The following is a 22,320-nucleotide window of genomic DNA, read 5'->3' as shown; positions in this document are numbered from 1 at the left end:
AACAAATTGACTGTAACATAACAAAACTAGATGACTCTAACACTCACATCAATGGACAAATATTCAGACATAAAAAAGAAAACACTAGCCATATAAGATACTTTTTAAATTAAGTACAGTTATTAAGATGTACTTAATATTTACAGAACATTCATCTACAAACAGCAGAATATACATTCTTTTCAAGTGCATATGGAATATTCTCCAGGATAGATCACATGTAGGGCACAAAACAAGTCTCAGTAAAATGAAGAAGACTGAAATCACCTCAAACATCTTTTCTGACCTCAACACTAAGATGCTGGAAGTAAACTATTAGGGAAAAAAAAAAAAACAGCACTACTAAATAACCAATGATCACTGATGATATCAAAGAGCAAATAAAAAAATACATTGAAACAAATAAAAATGTAAATATAATGATCTAAATAAAAATCTATGGAGTTCATAAAACAAATTCTAAGAGGGAAGTTTATGGTGACAGATACCTATGCCAGAAAATAAGAAAAATCTCAAACAATATAATTTTATACCTAAAGGAACTTGGAAGAAGAAAAACAGACAAAACTCAAAGTAGAAAGTAAAGTGAAAGTGAAAGTCGCGCAGTCGTGTCCAACTCTGTGAGATCACAGAGACTATACAGTCCATGGAATTCTCCAGGCCAGAGTACTGGAGTGGGTAGCCATTCTCTTCTCCAGGGATCTTCCCAAATCAGGGATGGAACCCAGGTCTCCCATATTGTATGAGGATTCTTTACCAGCTGAACCACCTAAGAAATCAGTAAATATTAGAGTAGAAATAAATGAAACAGACCAAAATAAATAAATAAATAAATAATCAGTGAAACTAACATTCTTTTTTGAAAAGATAAAAAAAAATTTGATAAACCTTTAACCAGACTCATCAGGAAAAAGAGCCCAAATAAATAGAATCAGAGATGAAAGAGGAGTTACATCTGGCACCACAGAAATGCAAACTATCATAAAGATAGCTGTTGCTGTTGCGGTTCAGTCACCCTGTTGTGTCTGACTCTTTGCAACCCCATGGACTAGGCCTTCCTGTCCCTCACCATTTCCCAGAGTTTGCCCAAGTTCATGTTCATTGCATTGGTGATGCCATCCAGCCATCTCATTCTCTGACACCCTCTTCTCCTTCTGCCATCAATCTTTCCCAGCACCAGGGACTTATCCAATGAGTCATCTGTGCACATCAGATGACCAAAATACTGATGCTTCAGCATCAGGCCAACCAGTGAATATTCAGGGTTGATCTCCTTCAAGATTGACTGGTTTGAGCTCCTTGCTGCCCAAGGGACTTTCAAAAGTCTTCTCCAGCACCGCAGTTCATAGGCATCAATTTTTGGCCCTCTGCCTTCTTTATGGTCCAGTTCTCACATCCATATGTGACCACTAGGAACACCATAGCCTAGATTATATGGACCTCTGTCAGCAGGTTAATGTCTCTGCTTTTCAACACACTGTCTAGGTTTGTCATTGTTTTCCTGCCAAGAAACAACCGTCTTCTGATTTCAAGGCTGCAGTAACCATCTGCAGTGATTCTGGAGCCTGGAAAGAGGAAATCTGTCACTACTTCCACCTTTTGCCCATCTTGAACCAACCAGTTGTTCCATATTGGGTTCTAACTGTTGCTTCTTGACCCAAATACAGGTTTCTCAGAAGACAGATAATACGGTCTCATATTCCCATCTCTTTAATAGCTTTCCACAGTTTGTCAGGATCCACACAGTCAAAGCCATTAGCATAATTGATGAAACAGAGATAGATGTTTTTCTGAAATCCCCTTGCTTTCTCTATAACCCAGTGAATGTTGGCAATTTGCTTTCTAATTTCTCTTCCTTTTCTCAACCCAGCTCAGGCATCTGAAAGTTCTTGGTTCACAGAATGCTGAAGTGTCTCATGCAAGATTTTAAACATGACCTTACTAACATAGGAGATGAGTGCAACTGTCTTATTGTTAGCACATTCTTTGGCACTACCCCTCTTGGGAACTGAGATGAGGATTGAACTTTTCCAGTCCTGTGTCCACTGCAGAGTCTTCCAGATTTGCTTTCATAATGAATGCAAAAGCTTGATGGCATCCTCCTTTAGGGATTTGAATAGTTCTGCAGGAATTTCATCACATCCACTAGTTTTATTAACAGCAATGTTGCTTAAGGCTCACTTGACTTCATACTCCAGAATGTCTGGCTCTGGGTGACCAACCACACCATCAGGTTCATTAAGATTTTTTTTTTTTTTAAATAGTTCTTCTAGTTCTTCTGTGTATTCCTTCCATCTCTTCTTGATCTCTTCAGCATCCACTAGGTCTCTACCATCTTTTACCCTATATTGTGTCAATCTTTGGGCAGAATCCTTGATGTTTCCAATTTTCCTGAAGAGATTTCTAGTCTTTCCCCTTTTATTTTCTTCTATTATTAAGCACTGTTCATTGAAGAAGGTCTTCTTGTCTCATCTAGCTATTTTTTGGAACTCTGCATTTAATTGGATGTAATTATCCCTCTCTCCCTTGCTTTTTGCTTATTTTCATTCTTCTGCTATTTGTAAAACCTTGTCAGAAAACCACTTTGCCTTCCTGCTATTCTTTTTCTTTGGGATGATTTTGTTCACCACCTACTGTACAATATTACAGACATCTGTCCATAGTTCTTCAGACAAACGGTTAACTAGATCTAGTCCCTTGAATCTATTCGTTATCTCTACTGTGGATTCATAAGGATTTAAGCCATACCTGGCTGGCCTATTATTTTTCTGGTTTTCTTTAGGTTATGTCTGAATTTTGCTATGAGAAGTTGATGATCTAAGCCACAGTTAGCTTGAGGTCTGATCTTGTTTTTGCTGACTGTATAGAGCTTCTCCATTTTTGGCTGCAAAGAATGTCATCAATTTGATTTTGGTATTGACTATTTGGTGATGTCCATTATCAAGTTGTCTCTTGTGTTGGTGAAAAAGAGTATTTGCTATGACTAGTGCATTCTCTTGGCAGAATTCAGTCAACATTTGCCCTCCTTCATTTTGTTAATTTGTTAAGAGATTACTATAAACAATTATACACTGATGAAACAGATAACCAGAGAAAATGGATAAATTTCTCACTTCAGTTCAGTTGCTCAGTCATGTCCAACTCTTTGTGGCCATATGAACTGCAGGATGCCAGGCTTCCCTGTTGATCAACAACTTCCAAACTTGCTCAAATTCATGCCCATTGGGTTGATGATGCCATCCAACCATATCATCCTCTACTGTCTCCTTCTCCTCCTGCCTTCGATCTTTCCCAGCATCAGGGTCTTTTTCAATGAGTCAGTTTTTCACATCAGTTGGCCAGAGTATTAGAGCTTCAGCTTAAACATCAGTCCTTCCAATGAATCTTCAGGACTTATTTCTTTTAGGATGGATGAGTTTGATCTCCTTGTAGTCCAAGGGACTCTCAAGAGTCTTCTCCAACATCACAGTTGAAAAGCATCAATTCTGTGCTCAGCTTTCTTTATAGTCCAACTCTCACATCCATACATGGCTACTGGAAAAACCATTGCTTTGACTAGACGGACCTTTGTCAGCAAAGTAATGTCTCTGCTTTTTAATATGCTTTCTAGGTTTTTTCATAGTTTTTCTCCCAAGGAACAAGTGTCTTTTAATTTCATGGCTGCAATCTACATCCACAGTGATTTTGGAGTCCAAGAAAATATAGTCTGTCACTGTTTCCATTATTTCCCCATCTATTTGCCATGAAGTGATGGGACTGGATGTCATGATCTTTGTTTTCTGAATATTGAGTTTTAAGCCAGCTTTTTCACTCTCCTCTTTCTCTTTCATCAAGAGGCTCTTTAGTTCCTCGTCGCTTTCTGCCATAAGGGTGGTTATCATCTGCAGATCTGAGGTTATTGATATTTCTCCCAGCAATCTTGATTCCAGCTTGTGTTTCATCCAGCCCAGCATTTCACATGATATACCCTGCATATAAGTTAAATGAGCAAAGTGACAATGTACAGCCTTGATGTACTCCTTTCCTGACTTGCAACCAGTCTTTTGCTTCTTGACCTGCACACACGTTTCTCAGGAGGCAGGTAAGGTGGTCTGGTATCCACATCTCTTTAAGAATTTTCCACAGTTTGTTGTGATCCACACAGTCAAAGGCTTTTGCGTAGTCAATTAAGAGGAAGTATATGCTTTTCTGGACTTCTCTTGCTTTTTCTATGATCCAACAAATGTTGGCAATTTGATCTCTGGATTCTCTGCCCTTTCTAAATTCGGCTTGAATATCTGGAAGTTCTTGGTTCATGTACTTTTGAAGCTTAGCTTGGAGAATTTTGAGTATTTGCTAGTATGTGAGATGAGTGCAATTTCTAGGATAAATTCCTAGAAATACACAATATCCCAAGACTGACTCAGAAAGAAATAGAAAATATGAACAGACTGATTACCAGTATGAAATTGAATAAGTAATTTAAGAAAAAAGAACTTTACCAAACAAAATTCTAGGACCAGAGAGCATCACAGGTAAATCTTATCAAACAATTAAGGAATAATTAACACCTGTCTTTCTCAAACTATTCCAAAAATTTTAAGAGAAAGGGGTGCTTCTGAACTCACTCTATAAGGCTAGCATCACCTTGATACCACATTGCCAAAGGCACCATAAGAAAAGAAAATTGTAGTCAATGTTACTCATGCCCATAGATACAAAAATCCTCAACAAATATTAGCAAACCGAATTCAACAATACATTAAAAGGATAATACACCATGATAAAGTGAGATTTATCCCAGGAATGCAAGAATGGTTCAATATCAAAAAATCAATCAGTGTTATAGGCCACATAATAAACTGAAGAATCAAAATTATATAATCATTTCAGTGATTCAAAAAAAGCTTTTGACAAAATTCAACATCCATTTATGATAAAACCTCTTCAGAAGGTGGGTATAGAAGAAACATAACTCAACATAGTAAAGACTATATATGACAAACATAGAGCCAACAACCATAAATAGCTGAAAGCATTTCTTTTACAATCAGAAACAACACATGGATGCTCACTCTTTTTTTACAATCAGAAACAAGACATGGATGCTCACCACTTTTATTTATTATAGTATTAGAGGTCCTAACCACAGCAATCAGACAAGGAAAAAAAAAAAAAAAAAAGAGAGAGAGAGAGAGATTCAAATTATAAAGGAAGATGTAAAATTGTCATTGTGTGCAGATGACATCCTAAAGACAATACCAAAAAATTACTGGAACTAATAAATGAACTCAGTAAGTTACAGAACACAAATTTAACATACAAAAATCTGTTGTGTTTCTATACACTAAAAAACAAACAAAAAAAACTATCAGAAATTAAAAAAAAAAACCCATTTACATCTGTATCTAAAAGAATAAAACACTTAGGAATAAGCATAATTAAGGAGGCAAAAGTCCTATCCTAATAAAATTATGAGACATTGATGAATGCAACTGGAGACAATACAAACAAATGGAAAGACACACCATGCTCATGGATTACAAGAATTAATGTTAAAATAACAGTATTCCCCAAGGAAATCTACGGATTCAGTGAAATCCCTATGAAATTACCAGTGGCATTTTGCACAGAACTAGAACAAATAAATCAAAATTTGTATAAAAACACAAAAGACAGCAAATAGTCAAAACAAACATTACAGAGAATAACAAAGAGGGAAGTATCATGCACCCTGATTTCAAAATATACTACAGTATCAAAAAAGCTACAGTAATCAAATCAGCTTGGTTCTAACACAAAAAAAGACACAAATCAATGAATCAAAATAGTCAAGAAGTAAACACATGTTTATATGGTCAATTAATCTATGACAAGAATGCAAGAACATACAATGTGGAAAAGTGTTGGGAAGTAACTCTTCAATAAACAGTGTTGGGAAAACTGGACAGCCATACACAAAATAATCAAACTGGACCACTTTCTCACACCATATACAAAAATGAACTCCAAATATTCTAAAGACTTAAATCTAAGAACTGAAACCATTAAAAAAAAAAAAAAAAACTAGAAGAAAACACAAGATAGTATGCTCTTTGACATCAATCTTAGCAAATTTATTTTATTTTTAAGGTTGATTTATTTTAACTGGAGGATAATTACTTTACAACATTGTGATGGATTTCGCCTTACATCAGTATGAATCAGCAACAGCCATACAGATGTACCCTCCCTCCTGAGCTCCACTCCCCACCTCCCTCCCCACCCTATCCCTCCAGGTTGTCACAGAGCACCAGTTTTGGGTGCCCTGCATCATAAATCAAACTTTCACTGGCTGTTTATATATGATACTGTATACATTTCAATGCTATCCTCTCAAATCATCCCACCCTCTACTTTCACTGAGTCCAAAAGTCTGTTCTTTATGTCTGTGTCTCCTTTGCTGCCCTGCACACAGGTCATCAGTACCATCTTTCTAGAATCCATATATATGTGTTAATATATAATATCTTTCATTCTCTTTCTGACTTACTTCAGTCTGTATAATAGGCTCTAGGTTCATGCACTTCATTAGAACTGACTCAAATGCATTCCTTTTTATAGCTGGATAATATTCCATTGTATATATGAACCAGAACTGCCGTATCTATTCATCTGCTGATGGACATCTAGGTTGCTTTGATGTCACAGTTATTGCTCCTATAGCAAATTTATTTTCGATATCTCCTTGGGCAGAAGAAACAAAAGCAAAAACAAACTTGTAGTACCACACCAAACTTGAAAGCTTTTGCACAGCAAAGGAAACTTTCAACAAAATGAAAAGGTAGCCTATTGAATGAGAGAATATATTTGTAAATAACATCTGATAAGGGGTTACTAGACAAAATATACAACAAACTCATACAAATCAGTATAAAAAACCAATTACAACATAGACAGGGAATCTGAATAGACATTTTTTCAAAGAAGACATACAGATGGGTAACAGACACATGAAAAGATGCTTAAAATCACTAATCACCAGGGAAATGCAAATCAAAGACACAGTGAGACATTACCTCAGACCTGTCAGAATGCCTATTGTCAAAAACACACAAAATAACAAGTGTTGATGAAGACGTAAAGAAAAGATAACTATCATGCACTACTGTTGGAAATGCAAATTGGTGTAGCTACTATGGAAAATAGTATGAAGGTTCTAGCCAAAATTAAAGATAGAATTACTATAGGATACAGAAATTCTACTTCTAGGTATTTTTCCAAAGAAAACAAAAACACTAATTTGGAAAGATTATGTACCCTTACATTCTTTGCAGCATTATTCACAGTAGTTGAGATATGGAAGTAACCTAATTATCAAGAGATTAATGGCTAAATTATATATATATATATAGTTGTTTAGTCATTGTCATGTCTCTTTTGCAATCCCATGAATTGTAGCCCACCAGGTTCCTCTGTCCATGGGATTTCCCAGGGAAGAATACTGGAGTGGGTGGTCATTTCTTCTCCAGGGATCTTCCTGCTCCAGGGATTGAACTTGCATCTATTGCATTGGCAGGTGGATTTTTTTGCCACTGAGCCACCAGAGGAGCCTATATACATATATACATGTATGTATGTGTGTGTGTGTATATATATATATATATATATATAACAATATATGTTTCTGTTATAATATATATAACAATATATGTTTCTGTTATAAATATATATATGCTTCCTAGGTGGCACTAGTGGTAAAGAACCTGCCTACCAATGCAGGAGACATTGGTACCTAGGTTGGGAAGATTCCCTGGAGGAGAGCATGGCAACCCACTATAGTATTCTCGCCTGGAGAATCCCATGGACAGAAGATCCTGGCAGGCTCCAGTTCATAGGGTCACAAAGAGTCCGACATAACTGAAGCAACTTGGCATGCATGCAAGCACCCATGTGCATGTGTATGTGTATAAAACAGAACATTATTCAACCATAAAAGAGTGAAACCTTGCCATCTGTGACAACATAGATGAACCTCAAGGTATTATGCTAAGAGAAATAAGTCAGAACAAGACAAATGTCATATGATTTCACTTATTAATAAATGTGATTTCTAAAAGGCAAAAGAAATGAACAAACATAACAAAACATAAAGACTCATAAGAAGATACAAAGAAAAACTGGTGGTTACCAGAGGCAAGGTGGGGAGGGGTATATGTATAAAAAGGTAAGGGAGATTAAGAGGTACAAAATTCCAGTTATAAAACAAGTAATTCTTGAAGATGTAATGTATGGCAAAGAGAACACAGTCTATAATAGTGCAATAATTTTGTATGCTGATGGGCGATCACTAGACTCATCACAGTGATCACTTTATACATTTATTTCTGCTTAAGTCTTTCTGAAACTGGACATATATTTCCATATCTGCATTTGGAGTCAGATAATAACTGCGAAACATCACTTACTGGAAAGAGTCTAAAAGGTTTCACTCAGTTTCATTTGACTCAAATGTTTAGCCATCATCACTCTGCTCAGGATTCAGCATTACTTATTCAGGTCTTATTACTACTCATTGGAAAAGATTCTGATGATGGGAAAGATTGAAAGGAAAAGGAGAAGGGGGCTAGAGGATGAGATGACTAGAGAGCATCACTGACTCAATGGAACACAAATTTGAGTAAACTCTAGGAAATAGTAAAGGACAGAAGAGCCTGCCATGTTGTAGTCCATGGGGTGCAAAGAGTCAGACATGACTTATGACTGAACAACAAATGACGTTTCCCTGGGGTTCTGTCCTTTGCCATTTTTTCTTCTATTCTACATCTTCTTTTTGAACAACATCTCTCAAATATAGGGCTTCAAGTAACACACATACTTCAGTGCATTAGAATCCTACATTTGCTGTTCAGGGATGGTTCTGTGTGTTAGAAATCTATTTCAAGTTGTTTTTTCTAGATATCTTCAAGACCTTAAATCTCTTTTAATCCCTCTTTTGGCTTTTGAGACTACCATAACCACAATTTATAAGCCAAAATTCTCAGTCATCTTTGACTTTCTTACTATCTACATCAATATAGATTACAAGCCCTCTTGATTCCTCTACTCAAATTTCCGAAATCCATCACACCCTCTCTGTACTGACAGTCCTTATCTTAGTTTAGACTCCCATCACTTATTGCCTGGATAAGCTAACAAAGAGCACTTGCTGATTTGCCTAACCCTGATTCTTCCTACATGACCAACAGTCTTTCACATGACCTACAGTTGGTCTTTCATCAGTTCTCAAATTATCATAAAACCTTGACTCTTACAAAGACCAATGAATTGTCAAAGACTTATATAATGTCTTCCACTATCAGGCTTCAAATCACCTGTCTCCCCACCTGCCAGAAAATCATTTGTCTTTTTTAATCATGTCATGCCCTTTCAAGCCATGTGCCTTTTAATGGATACTTTCCCCTTTTTGATGTCCTTTACCTCCTACTTTACATGGTAGGAGGCCTATGTGTGTAGGGTCACTTCAGTCATGTTGGGACTCTGCGACCGTGTAGACTGGCCTGCCAGGCTTCTCATTCAGGGATGGGGGTTCTCCAGGCAAGAATACTGGAGTGTATTGGCCAACATTGGCTACCATACCCTTCTAGAGCGCTGTATTTCCTGCTGTCCTAGCCACCAACCCTGCTGAGTACCTGGTGCTGCCAGAACCCCTGAGACCCAAGCACCTGCACCACCTCCACACCTGGCCCTCACAGGAGCAGACTCAAGTCCTCCAGGGCAGCTTCAGGAGCAATCCCCAGTGGACGACCCACCTGCAGAGGTGGAAATAAAATCCCAATTGAAATCCAGGGGCAGTGTGGCTAACAAAAAAGACCAAAAACCTTCCCACCAGCTATACAAGCTGCAGATTAAATCCACATGATCAATTAGGCAGACTCTGTGTCTATGAAATATATAAAGGGACACTGAGAGCTCCCACAAAAGAAAACACACTAGTTCTGATTGCTGTGGACATTGGAGGCAAGAACATACAGGAGTAGAAACATATGAGAGTCTGAGTTGCCCCCACAGCAGGTCCAGAGACCAGTGCAGTGTTAGAAGGCACCCTAGAGGGGTGAGGTGGACTCTGACTTCCAGCGAGGGTAAGGACTCTGACAGCAGTGACTCAAGAAAAACATTTATTATTCTTATGTTTTGACTTGTTCTGTAGATTCTTTTGGATTTTTTAATTTCTTTTCTCCCCCCCCCCCACGTTGTAGTTTTTGATTTTATTGGCACTGCTGCTGCTGAGCTTTTCTTGTTTTCTTATTGCACAGAAATAAGAAAATTGACTTATTTCTTATTTAAGTCACATTCTTATTGCTGTTATAAACTCCCACCTCTACACTGGGTTTTTGCAATTCTGTGGAGTTTTCTTTTTTTTCTCTCTCTTTTTTAAAATTTTAACTTTTATATTTTAAACCTATTATTATTTTTTATACATTTATTCCTTTATTTGCTTTTCTTGCTGTTCTTTTCCCCTTGTAGTTAATCTTGATTGTATACAAATCTTCTTTATGTATCTCTATTTAACTTTGCATATCTATTCTTTCTTTCTTCACTTTCTCTACTTTCCTCTCAACATATCTGTTAGTTTATTTTCTTTGCTTTAATCCCCAATTGCCACCTTGCTTTAGTTTTGTTTTCCAGTTTGTGCTTTAGTTAGGTTTGTTCTGATAGATATAATTTTTGGTTTCCTTTGTTCACCAGGTCAATCTATAGTACTTTATTTTTGTTGGACTGTTTTGATTTTGCTTATGGGTGTATATTTATATGTATATATTCGGTCTTAATTTTTATTGTCCTTATAAACTTCTGTCTCTACAGTGGGCTTGTGCAGTTCTGTGGAGTTTTCTTTTTAATAAGACTAAAAGCTAAAAGCTCTTAATAAAACAAAAACTAAAACTTGGTTCTTTGAGAAGATACACAAATTTGACAAACCTCTAGCGAGATTCATCAAGAAAAAAGAAGAATCAAATCAACAAAATTAGAAATTAAAAACAAAAGGTTACAAGCGACAATGAAGCAATACAAAGCATTATAAGAGACTATTATGAACAACTATATGACAATAAAATGGATAACCGGGAAGAAATAGACAAATTCTTAGAAAAGTTCAATTTTCCAAGACTGAACCAGGAAGAAATACAAGTTATGAACAACCCAATTACAAGCACTGAAATTGAAGCTGTGATAAAAAAATCTCCCCCAAAAGAAAAGACCAGAACCAGATGGCTTCACTGGAGAATTCTATCAAACATTTAGACAAGAGCTAATGCCTATTCTTCTAAAACTCTTTTTAAAAATTGCAGAAGAAGGAACACTTCCAAACTAATTCTATGAGGCCACTATCAGCCTGATACCAAAACCAGACAAAGACAATATGAAAAAAAGGAAACTACAGGCAAATATCACTGATGAACATAGATGCAAATATCCTCAACAAAATTTTAGCAACCAGAGTTCAGCAACACATCAAAAAGTTCATACACCATGATCAAGTTGGGTTTATTGCAGGGATGCAAGAATTCTTCAATATAAGCAAATCAATCAATGTGATACACCATATTCAAAAACAGAAAGATAAAAACCATATGATCATCTAAATAGATGCAGAAAAAGCCTTTGAAAAAATTCAGCACCCATTTATGATGAAATCTCTTCAAAAAATGGGCATACAAGAAATCTAGCTCAACATAGTAAAGGCCATATATGATAAGATTACAGCAAACATTATGCTCAATGGTGAAAAAATGAAAGTATCCCCCCTAAGATCAGGAACAAGACAAGGGTGCCCACTTATACCACTATTATTCAACATAGTTTTGGAAGTCCTAGCTACAGTAATCAAAGATTTAAAAGAAATAAAAGAATTTCAGATCAGAAAAGAAGAAGTAAAGCTCTCACTGTTTGCAGATGACATGATACTGTACATAGGAAACCCTAAAGATAGTAGCAGAAAATTACTAGAGCTAATCAGTGAATTTAGCAAAGTTGCAGGATACAAAATCAACACACAGTAATCACTTGTATTTCTATATACTAACAATGAAAAATCAGAATGAGAAATGAAGGAATCAATTTCATCACCATTCAAAAAAAAAAATATCTAGGAGACAAATGTCTCCTTTATTTTGTCTCCTTACCTAAGGAGACAAAAGAGCTGTACACAGAAAATTATGACACTAATAAAAGAAATCAAAGATGACATAAACAGATGGAGAGATATTCCATGTTCCTGGGTAGGAAGAATCAATATTGTGAAAATGACTATACTACCAAATGCAACCTACAGATTCAATTCATTCCCTATCAAATTACCAATGGCATTTTTCACAGAACTAGGACAAAAAATTTCACAATTCATATGGAAACCCAAAAGACCCTGAATATCCAAAGCAGTCTTGAGAAAGAAAAATGGAGCTGGAGGAATCAACCTTCCTGACTTCAGATTATACTACAAAGCTACAGTCATGAACATAGTATGGTGCTGGCACAAAAACAGAAATACAGACCAATGGAACAAGATAGAAAGTTCAGAAATAAACCCATGCACCTATGGGTAACTTATTTTTGACAAAGGAGGCAAGAATATACAATGGGGCAAAGACAGCCTCTTCAATAAATGGTGCTGGGAAAACTGGACAGCTACATTAAAAGAATGAAATTAGAACACTTCCTAACACCATATACAAAGATAAACTCAAAATGGATTAAAGACCTAAATGTAAGACCAGAAACTATAAGACCTTTAGAGGAAATCATAGGCAGAATACTCGAAGAGATAAATCAAAGCAAGATTCTGTATGACCCACCTCCTAGAGTAATGGAAATAAAAACAAAAGTAAACAAGTGGGACTTGATTAAACTTAAAAGCTTTTGCACAGCAAAGGAAACTTCAAACAAGGTGAAAAGACAACCCTCAGAATGGGAGAAAATAATAGCAAATGAAACAATGGACAAAGGATTAATTTCCAAAATATACAAGCAGCTCATACAACTCAATACCAGAAAAACAAAGAACCCAATAAAAAAGTGGAGAAAAGACCTAAACAGACATTTCTTCAAAGAAGTTATACAGATGACTAACAAACATATGAAAAGATGCTCAACACTGCTCATTATTCAAGAAATGCAAATGAAAATCACAATGAGATATCACCTCACATTGGTCAGAATGGCCAGCATCAAAAAGTCTACAAACAATAAATGCTGGAGAGGGTGTGAAGAAAAGGGAACACTCTTGCACTGTTGGTGAAAATGTAAATTGATACAGCCAGTATGGCAGACTGTATGGAGATTCCTTAAAAAACTAGAAATAAAACCAACATATGACCCAGCAATCCCACTCCTAGGCATATACACCCTGAGGAAACCAAAATTAAAAGACACATGTATTCCATTGTTCATTGCAGCACTATTTACAATAGTGCTGAACATACAATAGCTAGAACATGGAAGCACCCCAGATGTCCATCGACAGATGAATGGATAAAGAAGTTGTGGTACATATACACAACGGACTATTACTCAGCCATAAAAAGGAACAAATTTGAGTCAGTTCTAATGAGGTGGATGAACCTAGAACATATTATACACAGTGAAATAAGTCAGAAAGAGAAAGATAAATATCATATTCTAACGCATATATATGGAATCTAGGAAAATGGTACTGAAGAATTTATTCATAGGGCAGCAGTGGAGAAACAGACATAGAGAATAGACTTATGGACATGGGGAGAGGTGAGGAGAGGCTGAGATGTATGGAAAGAGTAACATGGAAACTTACATTACCATACGTAAAATAGATAGCCAACGGGAATTTGCTGTATGGCTCAGAAAACTCAAACAGGGGTTCTGTATCAACTTAAAGAGGTGAGATGGGGAGGGAGATGGAAGAGAGGCTCAAAGGGGAGGGGATATATGTATACCTATGGCTGGTTCATGTTGTGTTTTGACAGAAAACAACAAAATTCTGTAAAGCAATTATCTTTTGATAAAAATATTAATTAATTAAAAAATACACATTTAAAGGAGAAACAAGTGACATGTAATAAGATTAGATAACATGGAGACAGGCTAGATTCATAAGGTAATTGTTGTTTTGTAAAGTGACCATTTCCCACTTAGCAAAACACAATTATATGAATTAATTAAGCTTGCCAAAGGAGATTAGGGGAAGAGTTGCACTCAGCTCCTGACACAGCAGAAAACAAATTTCTGCGATAAAGAATCAAAGTCATCTTCAATGAGAGAAAGCAAAGAAAAGAATACAAAGAAAAGGGCAAAATGAGAAAAAGATACCACTAAACATTAAAACAAAACAGCAAGCATAAAACATGAAGCACCAATACCTCAGCAACTAGTCAGCAACATTCAAAATTTAAGGTGACAATTGAGCGAGGCAGCTGGTGCTCCTGGGAGAGAGGGAAGAGTCTGCTGCCTATGTTCATACAAGAAGCTATAACTCACACTCTGAGATAAAAATAGGTTTTCCTGATGCTAGGAAAGAGATGGGAAAAGGGCTGTGACACTCAGGAAGAACTGACACCCCACAGCCCTTGGGGAATGGCTGCTGGTGGAGTAGGTAAGAAAAGCTGTAAGGACAAAGAGCACCGGGAGCTGATAGATTGAGAAACCTTGAATTCAGAAAGTACTTGCCCTCAACCAAAGGACAAGTAAAACATCAAATTTCAAGAAGTGAAAAAGAATGGACCCCCACAGTGTAGTCATGGGGGGCCAAAATCAACTCTGCCACTAAGAAACAAAAGGAAAGGGAGACAATGTTAAATGAGCCACTCATTATTTTAACTCCAGTCCCAAGAAAAACCTGGAGCTGAGGTGACCTGAAGAGGTCCCCTTAGCCAGTCTCAGAAAATTCTAGCAACTTTCCTTGACAGTTTAATCAACCCTCGTTTTACAACTGATTGTCATTTTGGGAAGGTAGGGGTGTACATTGGATAAGATATTTAATATTCTTCAAGAGATCTTGAATTTTAATTTTGGCTCTACCACTAACTAGCTCTATAACCTTGGATAAATAGCATCCCCTCTCTGGATTTCATTTCTTCATCTGTAAAATGAAAGCGATACACCATCCATCTCCCAGTCCCCTCCATCCTTTATGTAGATGGGCAATGAACAACAGGTCTTCCTCAGGGACTCAGCGGTAAAACCAGTAGTGCAGGAGATGCAGAAGACGTGGGTTCGATCCCTGAGTCAGGAAGATCCCCTTGAGGAGGGCATGGTAACCCACTCTAGTATTCTTGCCTGGAGAATCCCACAGTCAGGGGAGACTGTCGGACTGCAGTCTGTAGGGTCACAAAGAGTCGGACGCAACTGAAGCAACTGAGCAGCATGCAATGAACAGTATGTATTTTCCTTATAAAAATGCTTGGAAGGAAAGTTATGACCAACCTAGACAGCATATTAAAAAGCAGAGACATTACTTTGTCAACGAAAGTCTGTCTAGTCAAGGCTATGATTTTTCCAATAGTCATGTATGGATGTGAGAGTTGGACTATAAAAAAAGCTGAGGGCCAGAGAATTGGTACTTTTGAACTGTGGTGTTGGAGAAGACTCTTGAGAGTCCCTTGGACTGCAAGGAGATCCAACCAGATCATCCTAAAGGAGATCAGTCCTGGGTGTTCATTAGAAAGACTGATGTTGATGCTGAAACTCCAATATTTTGGCCACCTGATGTGAAGAACTGACTCATTTGAAAAGATCCTGATGTTGGGAAAGATTGAATGACAGAGGATGAGATGGCTGGATGGCATCACTGACTCAATGGACATGAGTTTGGGTAAATTCCAGGAGTTGGTGATGGACAGGGAAGCCTGGCGTGCTGCAGTTCATGGGGTTGTAAAGAGTCGGACATGACTGGGCGACTGAACTGAACTGAATTGAATGCTTCAAAAACAAATCTCAACATTTACTCTTCAGAATCAGATTCTATCTAGTAATTGTCCTTTTAAGAAGGCAATTCTTTTAACTTCTATTTAGTTTTCTGAATTCCCACCCATGAGAATAGTGCTACTAGTATCTTAAAAACAAAATCTGTCAAGGATACAGGATTTAAGTTTATGAAATGCATTTGTATCATTTAATCTCTACAATATTAAGGTGAGGAGTGGTGGAAAAGGCTTCTAATTGTCCCCCTGTATCCATTCTTTTTGTCCTCAGAGGAATCAGCTCCTGGTTTTTGTTGTAACCTATGACCACACCTGAAATGATGAATGCCTTTCCCAAACTCCTCACACAGCTAGGTGTGATACTCTCTAACTTCTGGCAGAAGCAGTGTTACAATTTCCAGAAAACATCCTTTAAAATAGGTGGCCATGCATTTGTTTCCTCCATCTCCTTCCTGTTGGTTGAGATGCAGACCAGTTGGTAGAAGTCAAGCAACATCTTGGACCAAAGTAGAAACTCCAGGTGAAATACAGCAAAGCAACAGGATTAAATGCCTTGATTCCAAATGACCCCAGAATTTGCTTTAGCAGACCCTGGATAATATGTGAGCAAAATAAACTTGTGTTTTGTATAAATAACTAATACTTTTATTTCCCTTGCAGCCCAAATAATTCCTAAGTGATACAAATGTAGGAATTAACAGCTTTATTTTACAAATTTAATAAGTTGCTGAAAGTTTTGAGAGCTAACATATGAATACAGGACAATATTTTTTAAAGCATATTACAGCAATCTATTTAGATGCTTAAAATGAATACAAAGGGAAATAAAGATCACAAAATTATACATACTACAACAGTGTGTCATATATTAGATGGTATAGATGAATACACTAGGGTGGTGTTTAACAAAAATAAAACTAAACATCCAAAAAGCAGCGCTCATTGGTTTGCTGCTTCAATACAACACATTTCCACACAGATCTAAAAGGTGTCAAAATTAGTAGCTGTAAAGTCAATACTGCATGTGACATTTAGTTTAAAATATTTTAGAAAACATCTGCAATACCAGTTTTTGTTTTTGTCAGCTGTAATGTCAAGTGTATTCAGAACAAGAAAAATTCTATAATACAAGAGAGTCCAGATATATGTCTCATGTGGCTGGTCTCTGCCACAAGATTGTACAAGGTTAGGTGCAAAAACTAAGTCTGTCCTTAAGTCCACACTAGTATAGTTTCAGGCTTTTGGTAGGTCAACCAGATACAATGCTTATTACACAGCAAGGGCAACACTAAAAAAAGACATGAATCTATGATGGGTATACCATAACCATATCATAAGCATCACTTGAATAGGTCTTAAAAGACTGTACAAATATACATTTCAACTATTCAGAATGAATACATGAAAAAAAAAAATGATTTCCCCAAAGTCTACTCTACACATTGGACTGGTAGCTTGCGTGTTGGCCCTACACTGCCATTTTAACCAGGAGAACATTTCTTAAGGACATCTAACCAAACACTGTTTTAGAGAGGGAAAAAAATGTGGAGAAGGCAGATAAAACAAATCTATGCTTTTTCTCGTGTGCATTCATGAGCCACAAGCTTATTGGTTTTTCACATTTAGTTACTGTGTCTGTCACAGAACGTTCTAAAGCAAGATCAGCCAATCATGTGTCACAGACTTAGAAATAACCTTTGGGATTGGCGTGGACACATGTCCCCACTGCCTGATGACCCAGCACTCAAAAGGCAGTACCAGTTGGAACATAGCTTTGCAGTCATAGCTGTAAGGAGAGCAGAGTTCCAGGCTGCAGCATTTGTCACCAATGCCAGAGAACCCGGCCCTTAAGCCTGTTGGCTGCTCAGTTTAACTCCCGTCAAGCTGCCATGCATCAGTTCAGTTATTCCATCAGTCATGTTGTCAAACTGCTCCCCATCCTCACTGTCAATTGTGCTATTCTGCCACTCAATCTGTGGGGTGGATAAGTGCTCATCATTTTCAGTTGCATTCTTCCACCGTGACTGGTCCTTGGACCAAAACCCTTCACCTTTTCCATAGGAACTATTCTTCCATTTCATCAGCTCACAGTAGCCCTTTTTTGGCAGCTGGCTTACTGCTCCTTGCATCTTCACTTTGGGAAGACTCAATGGACCAGGTTCCTGTTTTCATCTCACATGTGTTGTCCTCAAAGTCTGACACTTGTTGGGAACCAGGGCCACTCTCAGATGGAGAAGCACCATCTTTCCACTCAACAATATCATCTTGGCCAACCTCACTATCAGAGGCATCATGCATTAGTTTGGTTGGTTACTCAGTAAAATGAACAGCTTCATATTTTGAACCATCCTACTCCTTTTGGTCTAGCTTCTCAGATCCTAAAGCATCTTCAGAAATTACCTTCAGTATGTGTTCATCTGGGTTATCATTAGGGACTTTAGACTCAACTTTAAAAACAGGGTTAAAAGGTCAATCACTTCCATTGCATTCTTCTTCCAAATTCTCAAGACTGTCTGAAGAACTGTCATCTTCCTTCCCAAGATTGAGCTTTTTGTCTGCTGTTTTACTAGCATTGACTCTGGAATCCTTCTCATCATGGTTTTCAAACAGTCACTCAGCATCAAAATCCATCTATGCTTAACTTTTTAAAAATTCTTTCATGTTGAAGCCCGGTAACACACCAGGCTTGTACTTTTCACAGTCTCAGACACACTTCTTCCTCTTGTTACTAAAATGGAGAGCAATGTCACTCTTCCACAGCCATAGGCTGGCTGCCAGCTTCTCAATTTCACTCCTGGTGGGATAGGGTTGTTTGTTGAAATATTTTGTTAGGAAGCTTTTCCTGGCTTCATAGGAATCATCTTCATGACCCTTAGGGTCTAAAGCTAAAACAACAGGTTCCTCAGGCTCTCTTCAGAGAAGACAGGTGAATCGCTATCTTCACCTAACTTTCACTTCTTCAGCAAAGGAAATTCCATTTGCTCATAAGTGCGCATCACAGGTGCCAGGTCTGGTGACTGGTTAAGCATTTGTCTTGTCTTGGCCACTTTGGGTCTTTCCAGCACCCTTGCAGTGAAGCAGAGGCAGAGTGACAGTCAAGGCATAATGTTGCTGGTATACACACCAAGGCAGTGGATGGACTTGTAGGTGAGCTTTTTCTCCACTGGATGAACCATCTGAATAACTTGGTGCCTCTCTCATAAGTGATGTGCAAGTGCATCAGATACGGGTCCTTTTAGGATTGAAAAGCAAAGAGGGCAAAGGGTTTTTCAAACATGTTTTTTATAGGGCACTGCAGCTTGAGGTGAACTTTTAACAGGGATATCTGCTTTTTCTTTCACTTTTGGCTGTGGCTTTGGAGGGATGGATGGTTATTTTGGGTATGGTAAGCAACAGATTCAGTGGGAGCATCCCTCAGGTTATACATGGTTACAAGCAGATAGATGTTAGTATGACTACCCTGCTGAAGGCCAAATCAAAACTCAGAGTAGAATCTGTTTTAGGTCCCATCTCTTCATTAAAGTGAACCAATCCCACGTGTGCCACCATCTTTTCCATATCATTGAAGGTTGACCAGCAATATGGACATGACAGACCATGAGTTAACATACGGTTGAGCAAAGTGTCTGTGGGCAAATAGTGATTACAGTAGAGGCATTTGCTAGTGAAATTGAGTATTTTCATAATGTAGTTTGCCACTGCTGGGACATTTTCAGCTTTATGTCCTTTTTCCGAAGTGCACGCTATACACATTGTCAGGAAAAAGCTCATTACAGAATGTACATATTTTCCACTTCTGAGTTGAGAAAGTATTGGGTGGTGGAGAGCCAGTGGCAGCTGCAGTCAGCTTGGAGCTGGACTGACCTAATACTCTGGATGCATGTGACTGGGAGAGGAAAGGAGACATTAACTGTCTGAAGAGAAAGATGGGGCATTTGGAGACTGCTGTGAGTATGTTCTGGTACCTGGGTCCTCTGTTCTGACCCAAGACAGTAAGATCATCCATTTCCACTTGGAACAGTTTCACAGACTGAGACTATTGAGGGATGGAAACAGGTGCCTTGCCACCTAGCCCCAGTCTCATTGACTGACCAACACATAGCCCTGGCCTACAGATTTGACTCCATAGTTGTTCTGCTGCAGGTGAACATTGGACATCATGTTGACATCTGTTGAATTAAAGTTAGGCTCTGGTATTGAGTCAATTCACCATCTGCTGTGATCGCAAAGATCTGACTTTTCCAGAAGCTAGGGAACCAATTCTTGATTGGAGTCCCATGACCTTCTTCTCTTGAGGTTTGAGAGCAATTAGCATCAAGGGTTTGGATCCGGGAACCACCACACTTGTGTGGCCAATCATGGCAGTGATGTGATAGCCTGTGTGTTCGTGGTCTTCAAAGACATGTTGTACCAAAGCTCTGTAGGACTTTGGCATAAAAAGGCATCGCTTGCAGTGAATACTACTTTCTTCCCTGGCATTTGCATCTAAAGGGACTGCAGTACTGAATGATTTTTCTCCTGCCCTTGCTATGTAAAGTGCTACCACATGCTGAAAATGTTCCCTATAAATGTACTTCCTAACTATTTCTTAAAGATGATCTCGGTACAGCTTGCTCTACACTGACAACCTGCTTAGGTTTAAGGCCATCACTTTTGCTTTTATCTTTGAATGTGCTGAGGCTACCTGGTGCGCTGGTGTTTGGAGCATGAAATATTTTAATGTGTTTCCAAAGTCTTTTTGTCTGCATTGAATGTACAGTAGGGACAATTAAGGAGAATCCTATTTTCAAAGCCTTCACTATGGACATTCCAGAAATGACTTTTGTAGGCTGAGAAAAACTTTAAAGAAAATAGGCAAGCACTGCAGCAAAAAGGTTTTGTCCAACAGTCCTGCTTTTTTGTAAGCAAAGGATCCCATAGCCTTACATCCTCCCATGTAGTGTTTTTCAAATAAAAGTCTTTAGGCTCAAACTGTTTAAAGTCTTCTATGTGTTCTTCACAGGTCAGTTCAGTTCAGTTCAGTCGCTCAGTCATGTCCAACTCTTTGCCACCCCATGAATCGCAGCACGCCCAAACCCATGCGCATCGAGTCGGTGAAGCCATTCAGCCATCTCATCCTCTGTCGTCCCCTTCTCCTCCTGCCCCCAATCCCTCCCAGCATCAGGGTCTTTTCCAATGAGTCAACTCTTCACATGAGGTGGTCAAAGTACTGGAGTTTCAGCTTCAGCATCAGTCCTTCCAATGAACACCTAGGCTGATCTCCTTTAGGATGAACTGGTTGGATCTCCTTGCAGCCCAAGGGACTTTCAAGAGTCTTCTCCAACACCATAGTTCAAAAGCATCGATTTTTCGGCACTTAGCTTTCTTCACAGTCCAACTCTCACATCCATACATGACCACTGGAAAAACCATAGCCTTGACCAGACGGACCTTTGTTGGCAAAGAAATGTCTCTGCTTTTTAATATGCTATCTAGGTTTGTCATAATTTTCCTTCCAAGGAGTAAGCGTCTTTTGATTTCATGGCTGAACTCACCATCTGCAGTGACTCTGGAGCCCCCCAAAACAAAGTCTGACACTGTTTCCACTGTCTCCGGATGTCAAGATCTTAGTTTTCTGAATGTTGAACTTTAAGCTAACCTTTTCACTCTCCTCTTTCACTTTCATCAAGAGGCTTTTTAGTTCCTCTTCACTTTCTGCCATAAGGGTGGTGTCATCTGCATATCTGAGGTTATTGATATTTCTCCCAGAAATCTTGATTCCAGCTTGTGCTTCATTCAGCCCAGCATTTCTCATGATGTACTCTGCAGATAAGTTAAATAAGCAGGGCGACAATATATAGCCTTGATGTACTCCTTTTCCTATTTAGAACCAGTCTGTTGTTCCATGTTCAGTTCTAACTGTTGCTTCCTGACCTGCATACAGGTTTCTGAAGAGGCAGGTCAGGTGGTCTGGTATTCCCATCTCTCTCAGAATTTTCCACAGTTTATTGTGATCCACACAGTCGAAGGCTTTGGCATAGTCAATATAGCAGAAATAGATGTTTTTCTGGAACTCTCTTGCTTTTTCAATGATCCAGCAGACATTGGCAATTTGATCTCTGGTTCCTCTGTCTTTTCTAAAACCAGCTTGAACATCTGAAAGTTCACAGTTCATGTATTGCTGAAGCCTGGCTTGGAAAATTTTGAGCATTACTTTACTGACCTAAATCGAATCCCATATGGTTATACAGTGGAAGTGAAAAATCAGTTCAGTTCAGTTCAGTTGCTCAGTTGTGTCCGACTCTTTGTGACCCCATGGACCACAGCATGCCAGACCTCCCTGTCCATCACCAACTCCCAGAGGTTACCCAAACTCATGTCAATTGAGTTGGTGATGCCATCCAACCATCTCATCCTCCGTCGTCCCCTT

General features: G+C 38.3%; 1 protein-coding gene and 1 pseudogene across 1 annotated transcript in view; both read right to left on the bottom strand.

Moving 5' to 3' along the window:
* The window catches only part of CPNE4 (copine 4), a 653,986-nt gene that overhangs the window by 444,169 nt on the left and 187,497 nt on the right, over nucleotides 1–22,320 (bottom strand). The window lies entirely within an intron of this gene.
* Nucleotides 17,759–22,320, bottom strand: part of LOC136173512 (activity-dependent neuroprotector homeobox protein-like) — a 43,428-nt pseudogene continuing 38,866 nt past the window's right edge.

The sequence above is a fragment of the Muntiacus reevesi genome, chromosome 8 (assembly GCF_963930625.1).
Source record: "Muntiacus reevesi chromosome 8, mMunRee1.1, whole genome shotgun sequence".
Taxonomy (NCBI): Eukaryota; Metazoa; Chordata; class Mammalia; order Artiodactyla; family Cervidae; genus Muntiacus; species Muntiacus reevesi.
The sequence above is the reverse complement of the archived record's forward strand: the minus strand, read 5'-3'. Positions and strand labels throughout refer to the sequence as shown.